The following is an 18,042-nucleotide window of genomic DNA, read 5'->3' as shown; positions in this document are numbered from 1 at the left end:
TCTTAGATAAAAATAAATCAAATACACAAATATTTTACTTACAATGACAAGTTCAGTTCGATGCATTGACAAAGTATCAGCAGAAAGAAAATGATATAATGGGGAAAAAAAGAATTTGTCAGTGTTTCCTGTAGGTCCAAGTATCCTACAATATGTTTATGCAAAGTTATAACAAGCTGCCTTGTAAATATCACTGGTAGCCTTATACATCTGCACTCATTCCACGGCTACGTGGTTTGTTCCTTTTACATATTCTACACTGTTTCTTTACCAGTTTAGTGCAGGTTAAGAACTTGTTACATACTTCTTGACTAAATGAAATATGGGTAATAAAAATAAAAATAGAATGTGTAAATTAAAATGTGATTAATAGAAAATAGTGGGTTAAGAGGAAGAAAACTCATTATTACATTAGTAATGGTGTTGGTGTTGGCAGTAATGGTGGTGGTGGTAGTATGGCTGGTGATGGTGGTAGTAACAGTGATAATAGTAGTACTAGTTATGGTAGTAGTAGTTATAGTAATCATGGTGGTAGCAATAGTGGTAGTGATGGTGGCAGTAGTAGTGGCAGCAGTGGTAGTAGTAGTGATAACAGTAATACTGGTAGTAGTATCAGTAGTAGTAGTGGTATTAATGATAATAGTATTTGGTAGCAATAGTAGCAGCTATTTCTTAAGTGTTTATTAAGGATGAGGCACTAGTAGAGCTCTCACAAGTATTGATTCATTAATTTTTTCTTTATAGTAACCCCCAAAGGTAGGTACTATTACTATCACCTTTTGACAGGAAAGAAAACCAAAACAAGGAGCTGATGAGCAACATATACAAGGCTCAATACTTGGTAAGTGGCAAAGCTACAGTTTGAACCCATGCAGGCTGGCTCCAGAGTCCACGCACCTAGGTATTGTATTTCTCAAAGCAAGACTGAATTATCATGAACAAGACTTATGAATAATCATTAATGAAGAATGAGGGATATTTTTACATTCCTGGCAATTATGAATCCAATTCACAGCAGTACATAGTGCATATCCCATCTGAGTACTGCACTGTCTTGTAAGAACAAGCATGTTTTTAAGATTGATAAGCTAGCTTCTGAATGTACTAAATATGAGATTTTCAGCAGATTACTTTCCCTATACCTCAGGTTCTCATCTGGAAGGGGATATTAATTGTCCTTACATCATAAACTTGTTATGTGGAGTGAATCAATATGGGGGCCTTGATCAAAAATGATAGCCAGCTAGTTTAATACTAGCTATTGTTGTCTGTTTGCATATTATCTCATGTAACTGTCACAATAATGTGAAAAGGGATTCAGTATGTGACTTGGTAAAGTCACCCAAGTAGTAATTAGCTAAGATCTGAGTTGCCATTCTTCAACTCTGAAATCCCACCGTGCTGCATCCTGCTGGACTGCAACATGGTTTTTCTTAGGTCTGGTCTGTGCAGGCCCACGCCACCCCCACTCACCTGCATGATGCTGGGAAGCACAGGACCACCCGAGCCTGGCAGAGCATCTGAAGACCCTCGACTAATCCAAGGAGGCCATTTCCCAGCAATATCAACCTGAGCATTTTCCTAAAATGTTTCAAATTGCAACTGTAAAAGAGAATCGGGCATCTCTCGGTGGTGGCAGTGATAAAATAGAAAATTGGGCACTTTCACTGGCTATATTTTTCCACCATGTAGAGAAAGCCAGTGAGAAAGAAAAAAAGGCTAACTCAGAGAAAAAAATTAGGACTGGAAAATGACTTTTAGAAGTTTTTTTGTTTGTTTGTTTTGTTTTGTCTTGTTGCTCAGTTGTTTCTGAGGCCCAGGTCTGTGCCTCATTCCCAACAGTTCAGGGGTTTAACCCTTCATTAGTTTTTCTGAGCCAATATATCCCCCAGTATTTTTCTGAGCCAGTTAGGAGTGGAATTCTGTCACTCAAAGAGAACTCGGGCATCCCTATCTAAGTCTAACACACAGAAGTTCTAGATTATATTATTCTGCCTTCAATTCTTTTAAGAAATTAATTTTTTTCTAAATGAGCATAGTTTTAATATTAATCTATATTTGACTATTTAGAATAATAACATAGAGCTGATAATTTTGTCATGTGAAAAACTAACAACTGTGAAACATAAGAATGAATTTTAATATTATAAACGATAGAGAAAAATATAAAAGAAAACAGTTTGATAGGTTCAAATGATAGGATCTGGGTTTTTCTTTCAAACTTCCCAGGGTTCTCTGGAGCCTGTATGGAATGGGAGTAAGAACTGGGATTTCAGTCAGCTCCTCGCATAAGCGGCTCAGCAATGTCAGCTATGTGGCCTGCAGTAAATAACTAAGATCCTCTTTGCTTCTATCTTCTTACGCATAAGGTAGAGATAATCATATTATCTACCTTACAGGATATTGTGAGATTTATGTGAGTCTGCACATGCAAGGCAGGTATGGTGCTGAGAAAGTGCTTGGAAGTTAACAAATCTTAACTCATGTTACTATCATTTTCTAAATACTTATTTGAAATAAATTATTGGAAATTATGTAAATGAATAAAACTACTGAAGAAATAAATTCTTGCTTCTTGGAGTTTTAGTACCTGCTCCAGCCATTGGAGCATAGTTTCTGCTCCGGGGCAGAGCCTGCTGATAGTGTCCTCTAAGCGAGTTAAAAGTCTCAAATGTCTGAATAGATAGGAAATTCCAAGTTGACCAGCAAATCATATCTCCAAATTGCAGGTGTGCAATCTTACCCTTTACTATCAAGTGGATTGTTCTTAAATCATAATTTGGAAAACAGAGAAGCAAGTAGGTGCTTTCTGTGATATGCAACCTAAAACTACGCGTGCTAATCCTTTCCTCCTCCTCTAGTGCCCCATTCACTGAGCTCTTACCAAGTCATGGTATACTTAGCATGCCTCAGTTTGCTAATTGCTAATCTAACCAGTATTGCTAGATTGTGAAGCAAAACACAAATATAATCTGATTTCAGACCTGATATTAAAAAATAAATAAAAAATGAATAGGGAGAATGTTGTCTTCTTCCTAATCCCTGTGACTTTCAGTTAACGGTAAATGCTTGCTGTTACAGTCTGGTGGCAACAGAGAGAACAACTCAACTTAGTGATCTAGGAAAGCAACATCGGTTCTCACTGAAAAGTCACTGAGAGCAAGTTCTGTGATGTTTATTAAAGTGAAAAAAATTCTATAAGAATAAATAAATTTTAGGATTCAGACAGAAATCCAGTGAAAACGATTTTGCCAAGAGGCATGAGGGCTGTCGATGTGCCTTACCCTCCTCCTCTGTAACTATTTACCAGTTTACTTTGAAATATTGGCATTTCCCTGTGCATAAGTTAAAGTCTTTAGATTTCATGTTTTTTATTTAAAAAGTAGGAAAATATATCATATACTAAAGCCAAAAATTAGTGTTAGATAAAGATTATTCCTTCCTGATAGAGTTTGGATGTGTTGTCCTCACCAAAACTCATCTGGAAATCTGATCCCCAATGTGGCAATGTTGGGAGCTGTTTGAGTCATGGAGGCAGATCCTTCATGAATGGATTAAAGCTCTCCCTGGGGGAGGGGGGGCCTAAGTGAGATCTCACTCTATTAGTTCCCAGGAGAGCTGGTTGTTTAAAAGACCCTGACACCTCCTCTCTCTCTCTCTTGCTTCCTCTCGCCATGTGATCTGCTTTTACCCACCAGCTGCCTGCCACTTTCTGCCATGAGTAGAAGCAGCCTGAGGCCTGCACCAGATGCAGCTGTTCCAGAATTGTAAGCCAAATAAACCTCTGTTCCTTATAAATTACCCAGTCTCAGGTATTCTGTTGTAGCAATACAAAATGAACTAATACAATTCCTGTTTTATTTTTCCAGAATGTTCTAGAAATTCTAAAGAATCACATACATTTTGATCACACAGGATAAATAAGCTTAGTCTTCTTATTCTATGATATGCTGGATTCTAAAGTTATAATAAATTACTTCTTAGGTTAAGTGCTTTTTACTCTATAGCAAGTCCAAATTGTGTGCACACTCTGGAAATAATGTCTAAAAAGTATTTGAATATTTTTATGTGAATGTGAAACAATGACAAATAAGCATTTCTCATTCAACCAAGCGATGAGAACTTTGTCAAGAAGGAATAGTTGGATATGTTGGTTCCAGTATTATAAAAATTGCTTTACAATATTAACCTTGATGATAAAGTTATCGAATATATTCTTCAAGTGGCTTCATGCCTCATTCTCCACTGAGAAAATGAGTCCTGGCATTAAAAAAAAAATCTGTTCAGAAGGGCTGGTCTTCTGTAAGTGAAATATAAAGTTTTCCACTTAAAATGCTCGAATATTTTATGACTCTGTCTTTCATAATTCTGAAGGTTATTCTGCCAATGACATGATCAGGTAGAGTCACACATAAATTTTCAGAGTGAGGATAACAGAGCTCCAGAAGTTACTGGAATATGACTCCTGTATCAGCACAGAAGTAGGAGCAATAGTCACTGTAAGCCTTGAGCTGAATGCTTGTGAAAAGGAAGTCTGAAATAAAACATTTCTGGCATACTAACCTAACATAGCCAACAAGAGAAAGAGGTAGACTGAATTTTATTTTATTTTATTCTGTTTACTTATATTTTAATTTATTTTTTATTTATCATTATACAATGTAATCAATTTTTGTGGCCCTTTACCAATTCCTACCTTTCCCCCCGCCCATATCCCAGCAACCTTAGTTCTGTTCCCCATTCTTAAAAAGTTCAATGTATTATTGTGATTGTTGTATGTTTTCTCTCTCTCTCTCTCTCTCTCTCTCTCTCTCTCATTAGTTCCCACATATAAGTGAGAATATACAGTATTTCTCTTTCTGTGCTTGGTGTATTTCACTTAACATAATTTCTCTAACTTCATCCATGTTGCTGCATATGGCAATATTTCATTCTTTTCCATAACAGAGTAGTATTTCATTGTGTCAATATACCACATATTTTTTATCTTCTCATCCAGTGATGGGCATTTAGGTTAGTTCCAACTCTTGGCTACTGTAAACAGAGCTGCAATTAACATGAGGGTGCAGGTATCCCTTCAAAATGATGATTTCCATTCCTTTGGGTATATTCCAAGCAGTGGGATAACTGGGTCATATGACAGTTCTATCTCTACTTGCTTGAGGACCCTCCATACCATTTTCCATAATGGCTGCACCATTTTACCTTCCCACCAACAGTGCAGAAGGGCTTCCCTCTCTCTTCATCCTTGCCAGCATTTGTCATTCTCTGTCTTTTTGATAATAGCCATCCTAACTAGAGTGAGATGATATCTCAATGTGGTTTTGATTTGCATTTCCCAGATGCTGAGTGATATTGAGCACTTTTTCATGTGTCTGTTGGCCATTCTTATCTCTTCCTTTGAGAAATGCCTATTCAGCTCCTTTGCCCATTTTTTAATTCAGTTACTTTTTTTTTTTTTTTTTTTGCTGTAAAGTTGTTTGAGTTCCTTGTATATTCTGGATATTAACCCTTTGTCAGATGTATATTTTGAAAATATTTTTTCCTACTCTGTTGGTTGTCTTTTAGCTCTGTTAATTGTTTCTATTGCTGTGCAGAAGCTTTTTAGTTTGATATAATCCCATTTGTTTATTTTTCTTTTGGTTTCTTGTGCTTTGGGGGTCATATTCAAAAAGTCTATGCCAAATCCTATTTTCTGAAGTGTTTCCCATATGTTTTCTTTTAGGAAATTTATAGTTTCAGATCATATATTTAATTCTTTAATCCATTTTGAGTTGATTTGGGTTTATGGCGAAGGTAGGGTCTAGTTTCATTCTTCTACATATGGATGTCCAATTTTCCCAGCACCATTTATCCAAGAAGCAGTCTTTTCCCCAGTGTATGTTCTTGGTGCCTTTATCAAAGATTACATGGCTGTAGGTATATAAACTGATTTCTGGGTGCTCTATTCTGTCTCATTGGTCCATGTGTCTCTTTTTATGCCAGCACAATGCTGTTTTGGTTACTATAACTTTGTAGTATAATTTGAAGTCAGGTAATGTTATAAGTCTGGTTTTATTTATTTATTTTTGATCAGGATTGAATTGGATTTGGGGTCTTTTGTTGTTCCATATGAATGTTAGGATTGTTTTTTCTGTTTCTGTGAAGAATGTCATTTGTATTTTGGTGGGGATTGCATTGAATCTAGAGATCACTTTGGGTAGTACTGACATTTTCACAATGTTAATTCTTCCAATCCAAGAGCATGGAATGTCTTTCCATCTTTAATTTGTCTTTAATTTCTTTCTTTCTTTCTTGTCCTCTTTAGTTTCTTTTGGCAGTAATTTGTAGTTCTCATTGTAGAGATCTTTTCCATCTTTAGTTATCTTTATTCCTGACTATTCTATTTTTTTGGTTACTATTGTAAATACACTAGCTTTCTTGATTTCTTTTTCAGTTAGTTCATTGTTGGAATATAAAAATGATACTGATTTTCACATGCTGATTTTGTATCCTACAACTTTGTGGAAATCATTTATCAATTTTAAGGTTTTTGGCAGAGTCTTTAGACGAAGTCAAATTGTCCCTGTTTGCAGATGACATGATCCTATATGAAGTCATCTGTAAACAGGAACAGTTTGACTTTGTCTTTTCCAATCTGGATGCCCTTTATTTCTTTCTCTTTCCTGATTGCTCTGGATAGTACTTCCAATACTGTGTTGAATAGGAGTGGCAAGAGTGGGCATCCTTGTTTTGTGTCTGCTCTTAATGGAAAGCTTTCAACTTTTCCCCATTCAGGATGATATTGTAAGTGGGTTTGTCATACATGGCTTTTGTTGTGTTAAGATTCTTTACTTCTATACCTAATTTGTTGAGAGTCTTTGTCATGAAATGATGTTGAATTTTGTCAAGTGTTTTTTCAGCATCTATTGAGAAAATCATATGGTTTTTGTCTGTGGTTTTATTGATGTGGTGTATGACATTTAAAGACTTGGGATATGTTGAACCATCCTTTCATCCCTGGGATGAATCCCACTTGATTGTGGTGTATAATTTTTTTGGATGTGTTGCTGTATTCTATTTGCCAACATTTTATTGAGGATTTTTGCATCTGTATTCATTAAAGATATTGGCCTGTAGTTTTCTTTTTTTGTTGCATTTTTGTCTGCTTTTGGTATCAGGGTGAAATTTGCCTCAAAGAATGCATTTGGGACAATGGTTTCTGATTCAATTTTTTGGAATAGTTTGAAGATAATTGTTATGAATTCCTCTTTAACTGTTTGGTAGAATTCAGCAGTAAGCCATCCTGGGCTTTTCTTTATTGGGAGACTGCTGATTACAGCTTCAATCTCTGATTGTTATTGGTCTGTTCAGGTTTTCTATGTCTTCCTCATTCGTTCTTGGTAGTTTCCATGTGTCCAGAAATATGTCCATTTCCTCTAGGTTTTCAAATTTGGGGGCATATAGTGGATTATAACAGTCTCTAATCATTCTTTGTATTTCAGTGGTATGTCACCTTTTTCATTTCTAATTTTTGTTGTTTGTGTCTTCTCTCTTCTTTTTTAGTTAACCTAGCTAATGCCTTATCTATTTTGTTTATCTTCTTGAAAAAACAACTTTTTGTTTCATTGATCTTTTGCATTGTTGTAGGGGTTTCTATTTTATTTAGTTCTGCTCTGATCTTAAGTATTTTTCCCATCAATTTATTTTGGGGTTGGATTTTTCTTGTTTTTCTAGTTCTTTGAGGTGAAGCATTAGGTTATTTGCAATCTTTCTATTCTTCTGATAGATGTAAGTATTTAGTGCAATAAGCTTCACTCTTAATACTGCCTTTGCAGTGTCCCACAGGTTTTGGTATGATGTGTCATTATTTTCCTTAGTTTCAATAAATTTTTTGATTTCTTGCTTAATTTCTTCTTAGACTCATATGCCATTCAGTAGAATATTGTTTAATTTCCATGTGTTTGTATAGTTTCCAGAGTTTCATTTATTATTGTTTCTACTTTTAATCCACAGTGGTCTGAAAAAATACATGAAATAATTTCAACTTTTAAAAAATTTGTTGAGACTTGATTTGTGACCTGACATATGGTTTATCCTTGAGAATGTTCCATGTGCTGATGAGAAGAATGTATATTCTGTGGTTGTTGGATGAAATGTTCTATAGATGTCTGCCTAGTCCAGTGGGTCTGATGTGTTGTTTAGATGTTGTGTTTCTCTGTTGATTTTTGGCCTAGATTATCTGTACTATGTTTAGAGGGGGTGCTTAGGTCCCCTAGTATTATGCTATTTGGTCAATCTCTTTCTTTATGTCTAATTGTGCTTGTTCTATAACTCTGGCTGCTTTGACATTGGGTGTATATATATTTATGATTGTTATGTTTTCTTGCTGGATAGCTCCCTTTATCATTATATAGTTTTTGCTTTAAAGTATATTTTTTTCTGATATAAGAATAGCTACTCTTGCTTGATTTTGGTTTATATTTGCATGGTATATCTTTTTCCATCCTTTCACTCTTAGTCTGTGTGTGTCTTTAGAGGTGAGGTGAGTCTCTTGAAGACAGCAGATTGGTGGGCCTTTCTTTTTTACCCAATCAGTCAGTTGATGTCTCTTGAGTGGGGAATTTAATCCTTTTACATTGAGTTATTATTGAAAGGTGTTGATTTACTCCCAGCATTTTATTGATTTTTATTTGGATGTTTTAAATATCTTTTGTTCCTTTCTTTCCATTTTACTCTTTGTCTTCTGTGTTTGTTGGTTTCTTGAGGTTTCTTTCATGTTAGTGATGGTTGTTTTTCAGATAGCAGGTACAGTACTCCCTTGATGATTTCTTGTAGGGCTGATCATGTGGTGGTGAACTCCTTCAGTTTTTGTTTGTCTGGGAAATATAGTATTTGTCCTTCATTTTTGAAGGAAGCATGAGAAAAGTGTCAAGACACCTGTAAGAGAGCCCTTATGAGAATAACAGCAGACTTTTCAAAAGAAACTCTATAGCCAGAAGAAAATGGGATGATATAGTCAAAATATGAAAAGAAAAAAACTGGCAGCCAAGAATACTATACCCAGCAAGGCTATCTTTCAGAAATAAGGGGAAAGTACTGTATTTTCTAGACAAACAAAAACTGTAGGACTTCACCACCACATGACCAGCCCTACAAGAAATCCTTAAGAAAGTCCTCCATCTGGAATCCAAAAAACAATAATCACTACCACAAATACACAAGAAAGAGCAAAACCCACTGGTAGAACAAAAATATAAATGATAATGGCAAAGAAACTAAATCTTACCAGCACAAAAAGCCATAGTGGCAATGTAATAATGCCCCCACTTTATTTCTGATTTTAGTAATTCTGGTCTTCTCTCTTTTTTCTTGGTCAGTTTAGATAAAGGTTTGCAAATTTTGTTGATCTTTTTAAAGAATCAACTTTTGGCTTTGTTGATTTTCTCTATTGTTTTTTAGTTCCATATTTCATATATTTCTGTTGTAACATTTGTTATTTCATATTTATATTTGCTTTTCGTTTAGTTTGTTCTACTTTTTCTATTTTCTTAAGGTAGAAGTTTATGTTACTGATTTGAGATTTTTCTTATTTTTAATATAGGTTTTTGTGAGGATAGATTTTCCTCTATGCCTGCATGAGCCCTGAAGCCTATGCATTTTGATATGTTGCATTTTGATCTTTATCTCAATGTACTCTCTAATTTCCCTATGATTTTTTTTTCCCATTGTTTATTTAGGAGAGTGTTGTTTAATTACCACACATTTGTGAATTTTCTAAATTTCTTTCTGTTATTGTTGTCAGAGAACATATTTTCTATGATTTTAATCAATTTTTTAAGGAAATATTTAAACAAAACAAAAAAAGGTCATGGAAAATTTCTAGTATCTTTCAATTTTGTTTTTCTGGGAACTTTCTGAAGTGACCTTGTGTTTATCTTCTATTTTATTGATTTTTTATGCACTTTATTTTGCTAAACTTAAATATTTACTATCTGTTCTTGATTTCTTTTTATTAAGTAGACTTGTTGATATACTTGGAAATTAATTTGCCTTGGAAAAGTTTACTCATCTTCCTCTGTTGAAATTAATTTGATATTTGCATGCTTTTGGAAGACTTTATTTGAAATTATTATAGAGATTATAAAATGAAATATGTAAATTTTAATGTCTTACATCTTGTTTTTGTGAAAAATTGAAGCCCTGCTTTCTACAGAGTTTTTGTTATTTATCTGTTATTCTGTTTTTGTATTTGTTATTTGAGCAAATAAATGTGCATACCCTTAAATAAAATAATTAAATGACAGCAAAAAGAATAATTAACACATTCATCACCACTCCTACTGTACATTAGATCCCCCAAATTTGTTCATCTGATAACTGAAACTTTCTACCCTCTGATCCTTCCCAAGTCCCAGGCAACTGCTTCCACTATTTTGACTTTTTAGATTCCAAGTATAAGTCATGTCATATAGTGTTTGTCTTTCTGTGTCTGGCTTATTTCAGTTAGCACAGTGTCCTCCGGGTTTGTGAGTGTTGTCACAAATGTCAGGGTTTTCTTCTTTTTAAAAGATTTTAGCATGTTTTTCACTATTTGGAATGAGATACATTCTTTTACTGCTTACTGTTAATTTAAAGAAAATACAATATGATGGTTTTATATATTTATTTTCTAGATAGCTATTTTATCAAATTATGCAAATAATTCCAGGCCCTTTTTAGTCCAGCCTTTGATTTTCTAGGTATTCAATAAAGCAAATTAAAATATTTATTTTAAGGGTGTTTTTTTTATGCAATATAGTATTGTTTGTTTTATTTTTTCATGACTGTTATTAGTTATCATCTCCAAAATACTCCAGTACTTATCCATAGTGGACATAGCACTCTGCTCTGATTTGTACTGATTTTAATAAAAGCTACTTTAATATTTTAACAGTTAATACTTTTGTTTTTCAGTTTATGAAAGCAGTATTTATGATATCTAGTACTCTTAATCTACTCCTAATTTATTAATCTTTATTTTACAGAGGTCATTTAATGTTTTCAAATGTCAGGTTGAGAGGGTTTTTTTTCTATTGTAATTTATGTTAGGTTAAACTATTAATGTATACATAGAATTAAACACTTTGTCATGCTACATAATAATTTTGATGTAACCTTTGATTAACTAGTTTTTAAATTAAGATTTTTACCCCTGCATTTTTAGGTACAGTTGGTCAAATACTTTATTTTATGCTGTCATATTAACTTTCTGATTTTGGGATTAAAATAACTTCATTCTTTTTTCTCTATTTTAATACGTTTAGAATTAAGCCATTTATGTATTCCTGAAATCCAATGTATCTGGTTTGTACGTTATTTTTTTGGTATAACTTTAGATTTAATTTACTAGCCTACAATTAGGATGATTATATCTACATAGGGTCCCTAATTTATGATGGTTTCACTTACTACTGTTCAACTTTATGAGAGTGTGAATGTGGTCTGCATTGAGTGGACTCCAAGCTGAGTGGACTGTGTGGGGCACCCACACAGTCATCCTCCTGTTCACTTTCAGTTCAGTGTTCAGTACATTACATAAGATACTCAGCACTGCATTATACAACAGGCTTTGTGTTAGGCTAACGTGTGTTCTGAGCATGTTTAAGGCAGTGGCCAAGCTAAGCTGTCATGTTTGGTAGGTTAAGTGTATTAGATGCTTTTTCGACTCAGGATGTTTTCAACTTACATTGGGTTTTATTAGGATTTAACCCCCTCACAAGTTGTGGAGCATCTGCATATTCTTAATTCAAATTTAGTTTTACTCACATATTAATAATATTCTGATATGAAATATATGCCAGCTGTTTTTCTGTATTGTTGATGGCTGTTTCCGTACTGCAGTGTGGTATTGTTGAGTAGACGCAACAAAGACTGTATGGCCAGCAAATGCTGATATATTTACTAAATGTCTTTTAACAAAAAGTTTGTGGACCCCAGGTTTAAAGAACAAAAAGTCCTATCTCCCATTAATTGGGGTTGGTTCCAGGTGCTATAACTCTCTGCTCTTTCAGGTTCTGTGTGCCTGTAGGAGGGCTGAGAAGGCTCAGTGCTGGAGAGGTCAAAAGTTGAAAGACAAATGGCTTGTTTGAGCTCACACAGAGTATCCAACACAGCTGCAGATGGAATGACATGTGTGGTGCATCAAAATCATCTACTGCCACATGATGGCAGCTCGAAGCCTGACAATGGCCACTGATGGAGGTGCTGCCTGCACCTGTGTTTCCTGTTGGATGAGAGGACACAACTGCTTAGCTATGCAAGCAGTTGTGGTAGGGTTTTCTATCCCTTAAATATGAGTACAATCCCAACGGATACACATATGAACATTCTTTGAACATTGCAGGACATAATTTAAATGCTCCTGCCCAAAATGGAAAAAATAGTGCAGGTAGTTTTACCAATAGTCCCTAATATGGTTTCCCCATGTTTTATGCTCTCCATTGAGGTTCCTGGTTCTGACTTCTGTCATGTTTTGGTAATGTGATTTTCGACAGTACATCAGAATCCATGATTTCAGAAACTTGTAATACGAGTTGCAGAAACCTGAATACGAGTTGCATCTGCTTAGAAATTCTCCATAATTAGATATTAAAGGCCTGTTTGTAGATTAAAATATTTGCCCATTTATTTCAGTGGACATGGAGGTCAGACTGTTGTATCTTAGAAACAGAGACAGTTGAAGCTCAAGGAGGAGATCTTTCTCTTGAGTTCCTGTGGTTTGCCATGGCTTGGCTTCCTCTGGGTTTTCAGGAGAGAAATGTAGGATACTCCATGCCCAAGAGTGGGGGAGTATCTCTGATGTCAACAGAAATGCCTGGTCACTCACAGAGCTGCACCCAGAAACTGGAGGAGGGTCCTCTTCCTTTCAGTGATGATGTTTTAAGTCAATGATACACCCCTCCTCCTGTCCATTCTCCCTCACCCCAGACCCACACATGCACAGAATAGATACTAGATTGCTGCAGACAGGTCATCCCACACCTGCCATATCCAAAGTCTCCTTCAGACTCCCAAAGCAGACCACCACTGTTTCAATGTGAGTTTTCCTGAGAGGTACAGATTGGATATAACAAAAATGAAGAATATTTGTTCAGACCATTATATGATCAAAATCCCCCAATAAATGACTTAGCAAAGTGGCTGGCACATAATAGTTTTTCAGCAAAGATTCTATAAATGGAACAAAAATATATAAACTATTTTCAGTTTCAAGAGTCACGAAAGAAATAAACTACCAAGTCATTGTTGTTGCTGTTGTTTTATTTAGATGAAAATATTAGCTTTAGTTTGTAGGGGTTTTTTTCCCCTTCATAGGCCTTTTGTTACCAAATAAATCTTGATTTTTGTAAAGTATTATCTTTATAGCACTGAAAATCCTTTTTCCGCCTTCTTCACCCTCAGTATTGTTCTTTACACATCAAATTCAATCCCAGTTCCATGTAAAATTATTGCCAAGCATGGCAAATATAAATTATTCTTACTATATCAGCCTTTGACCTGCCCTCTGAAATATCAGAGTGTAACCTGTCTTGTACTCTGTAACATCTCTTCCATTCTGCTGAAGGCAACTTGATTTAACTCGGCATGTCAAGTCAAATAAATAACAGTGCGCAAACAGTACTTGTTTTCAAAATAAAGACAATTAGTCTATTTTGCTTCAATGTCTCTTAAAAAGAATTCTGTTTAGTTAGTAAATGATGCTGGTCCAAGCATTTGAAGACAGAAAACAACCCAAGGTAGGATTTCTTAGAGGCTTCCTCCTCACAATCTGGAACCTCGCCTTTGCAAATACTAGTATACTTCCTAAGCAGCTAGGGTGTGATGCATCAAGTGGACACTGATTCATTGTATGACTTTGGGAAACGCTCATGGCAAACGCAAGAAAACTAACATTTATCAATGGAAATTATTTATGTGATGCTTATACTAAATATTCTCATTTGATTCTTACAACTCAGTAAATTTTTCTTATTAAAATCATGATTGCTAATTTATGTTACTTTAACCTTTAAAATAATCTTTAAGATAACTTATTCCTACATCTTAAATAAAGTGCATTAATTGTAGTTATTAAAGATAACATTACTAATAAAAAGTATTTTAAAACAATTTTCATTATGAAAACTGACCTTTAAATAACATGTATGTGAATCTATCGTCTCTCATGTATCTATTTATCCATCTATCTCTATCATCTTTCTATCTACCTACCTACCTAATTACCTATGTTCTTAATATCCTGTCCAGAATCCTAATAAAGGATGGGGGGGGGGGGGGAGTCCATGACTCTCAGTTTGGTCAAGTTACACTTTGTTTAGGAAACGTATGACCGTTGAGAGTTTCATAAAAGCTAAAGATATTTAGAAGATGAAAACATTGAAGGGCATTTAAGAAAACTTCTTTTAATGGACATTAGTAACATTGACTTCACAGGGAGTAAAATCTTATGTTCTGAAATTGTCTTAATTTGAAGTGAAAAAGTCAGCTGTACTGACTGCCACCTTGGAGCTCTGCATACATATTATGGGCAGCCTACACGACACTGTTCACTTCTGCTCCTGCCAATCATGAAACTTTTATTTAGGGTCAAGAGTTAGCTACATTTGTCTCCAAACCTGTTTAAACCAGCATAGCTTGTTATTGTAATTATATAACATAATATTTAAAAACACACATAATTTGTTGAAATATCTATGCCAAAACACAGAATCAGGTCTATGTAATCTATAACTGTTTGAATAGATATAATAAAGGTGAGTCATCAAGCACAAATGTTATCAAAATTAAAGTAAGACAATTGAAAAAGTTTGAGAAACACATAAAAAATATAAAAAGGATTCTCTATTCAATTGCTTTTGAAGAATTTCATATTATTACACTTAAAAAAAACCCTGAAAATGAAAATATTGTATGGAAAATGCAAGCCACGTAACCATTTACACAGGAAAAAAAAGATGTAAGACTAATTAGCAAGCATGTGCTCAAAGAAAATTACTTGCCCTTACCTCAAAAGACTGACAAGTAAATATTCAATGATACATTTGTATTAATTCATATATTTGGGGGTATATGTAATTTTTAAAGATTCCCCCTTTTAATCAATATTCCCAATTAACCAACAGTTTTGGTTCCTATATTATTGTGTGTGGGTGGGGGGGGCTCTGTGGCTATGTGTGTTGTTTTAGTGACAAACTCTGTTTAAAATGTAAAAAATGCCTGGGTTCTATTTATAAAATAAGCAAACTATCTGAATTTGCAACAGCCAGCAGCAAAGTATCTGCTTGTGTGGTGGAGGATGTCATTAGCCGTGGTGTGACAGTAGAGATCCACCTGCTCCTGAGCATTGCAGGTAATACAGAGTCTGACACTGTACTATTAGATCCATATTCCTTTTGGTTGATTCACCCATGTTTTGTGAGGGTGCTTTTACATATTTTTTAAATTGAGTATAAATTGTCAACAACTCCAAATGCCTTCTCTAACCACTGGATGGATAATGACCCCTTGTACTTTGTGTGCATGGAATGTTGTATACTCCCTGCAAAAGAACACTAGTCTGATTTGGTCACTCTTTTACACAAAGCTGTAGTAAAAACCTATCCGTTTTGTTAGATTAGGAACTCTATGTGAGCATGTACTTTGGTTCCACAGAATCTCTAAAATCTAGCACATTGCCTGAGGAACAGATGGATGTATATGTTCATGTTAAATCCTCCCCCGAAATCAAATGATGATTTATAAATAAGAAATGATGCTCAAAGAAATAACTTGTTCAGGTTACGTATTATGTGGATCTCATCCCCAAATGGGCTTGTCTACATCCTGAACCCGTGCTTTCTGTACTGTATGAAGAAGTGCTATATTCCTCCCTCTTCAAATACCGTACTTATGGGAAGGATATTGTGTTCATTAAATTGCCTGGAGTCAATTAGTTTGGCAGATGGCCTCTTCTTGGCCAGCAAGATCAAACCAGTAGTAACACTCTGAATTCACTGGAAAGATTTCAAAACCATGAAAATAATTTAAAATAGTATCAATAGACAATGAGGAAAAACCTGTTTCCATCCCAGTTTTGCCTGGGGTTAAAGCTATGTTTTAATTAATCGGAAATTCCTATTCCCATAAAAAAAATAATAACGACCATTATAGGATTTCGGAGAAGCAGAAAGGAGAAAGAATTCCAACAGCTTTTCATATACCAAAACTAAAGTTTACACTTTTCAAAATATTCACACACAAAACAAACTTATATACAAGTTTAAGTATGCCAAGCATAGCCATTGAAACAAAAGCTGTGGCATAAACAAGTATGAACAAAATACAGCACACTGCAACAAACATCTATCACACGCAAGTTTCTTTCTACTCTGGTAACTGCTACAGTTCCTTATGGGATGGAAATTGTCTCAAGTTTTTCCACTCTCAATCAGAATCAACAAAACTATTTTTTTCTTTATATGCTGTAAAGTACACAAGTAAGTATGCACTATACTTGTAACTCTCCCTGGCTTCAAAATTGGCTGAGAACAGAAAGGATATTTCTCCTTATCCAGTCATAATTTATCTTTGGAATTAAGTAATCCTGAAAAGAAGAGGCTGGAAGTATCAAAAAAACAAACTATCAGAAAGAGATTATTTCATCTCTAACTCCTCACAATGCCACATTCATCTAAAACTATAAGGTCCTAGCAGAAAGTAATTCTTCAACATGGCAGATACCAAATTCATAACTATATCTACATGTAATTTTTAATTGAATATACATCAGCAATTCAAATAAGCTATAGTAAGAATTCAGTGTTTCATGTTTTCCTGCAATGATTTCTATGCAACTATTTTGAGAAACACTACTTCTATTTATTTCTTCCTCATACTTAAATTTTGGGAGAATTTGTTCCTTCACTTGTATCCAGAATGTCCACTTTGACTATAACTACAGGTCCTGGCACAAAAGTCAATATGGCTCATTCATCACTTTTGTGGACCATCTCACCAAACCTTCTTGCGGTGTTCTGAAAGCAAAACCAAACTTATAGGTGGCTATTCTTTCTGAAAAAAAAATCTCTGTTTTACAATATGTATCTTTTATTCTATTTCATAAATATTATTATGTCTTGCCACCTTTTATATACATTTTATGATTTCCACTGACAGTGGGTAATATTATGAAGAAACAAATACCACTGTCCATTCACTTGAAAATACATCATTCTATAATTCAGTTTTAAGTATGATGACAGCAACTCCATTGTAAACACAGGGAAAAGCTTTATTTACTTCGAGGGTAAGAATCATTTGTATCTTGCAGACTACACTTCTAAATCCCTCATGGCCTCCTCCACAGTTATACTCACATTTTTTACTCTACAAGTTTCTGCAGGTTTTTCAGAAGCTCAAAGATTTCGAGTTACTCCCTAATGAAAACATTCAATGGAACATAATCTATAGTAATTTCAAAATTGTGCCGAAATCCTTCACAATTATATTATTTAATATTTTCCTATCCCATTCAATCTATCCTCAAATGCAACATTGTCAAGAAGCGTGGCTGAGTGAATGGACACTGGCCTTGACGGGAAGTTGAATCCTGGTGCTGGGATCTGCTGAGTTCTAGCTGTTAGAACTCAGGGAGACAGCAGAAGTAAACTAGACTTCTGTGTGAAGATTAAAAATGGCAAAATAAGTTACAGTGAACTTTCCATGTTTTAGCATTTACTTGACCGGGGCTCTTTTGCCCTTAAAAAATGATTGTCATTCATGGAATTGCTTTTTAGATTTAGGTAATAGTAATTAGGATAATAATTTACAATGCTGTATTAATTTCACATTTCAAAATAACTTACATATATTAGGTCTTTTGATTTTTATTACAAACATCTGTGATTGGCTCATGCATATTTTGGGGAATTTGAAAAACATCAGTAGAAAGAAAAACTGACCTACAAAGGAGAGATCCTGAAAAACAAACTATGTGATCTTATTGTTTATTCAGAATTTTTTCCACTTTACCTTTATTAAAGG

Source organism: Cynocephalus volans, chromosome 15, assembly GCF_027409185.1.
Source record: "Cynocephalus volans isolate mCynVol1 chromosome 15, mCynVol1.pri, whole genome shotgun sequence".
Classification (NCBI taxonomy): Eukaryota; Metazoa; Chordata; class Mammalia; order Dermoptera; family Cynocephalidae; genus Cynocephalus; species Cynocephalus volans.
This window is presented reverse-complemented; position numbering follows the sequence as displayed.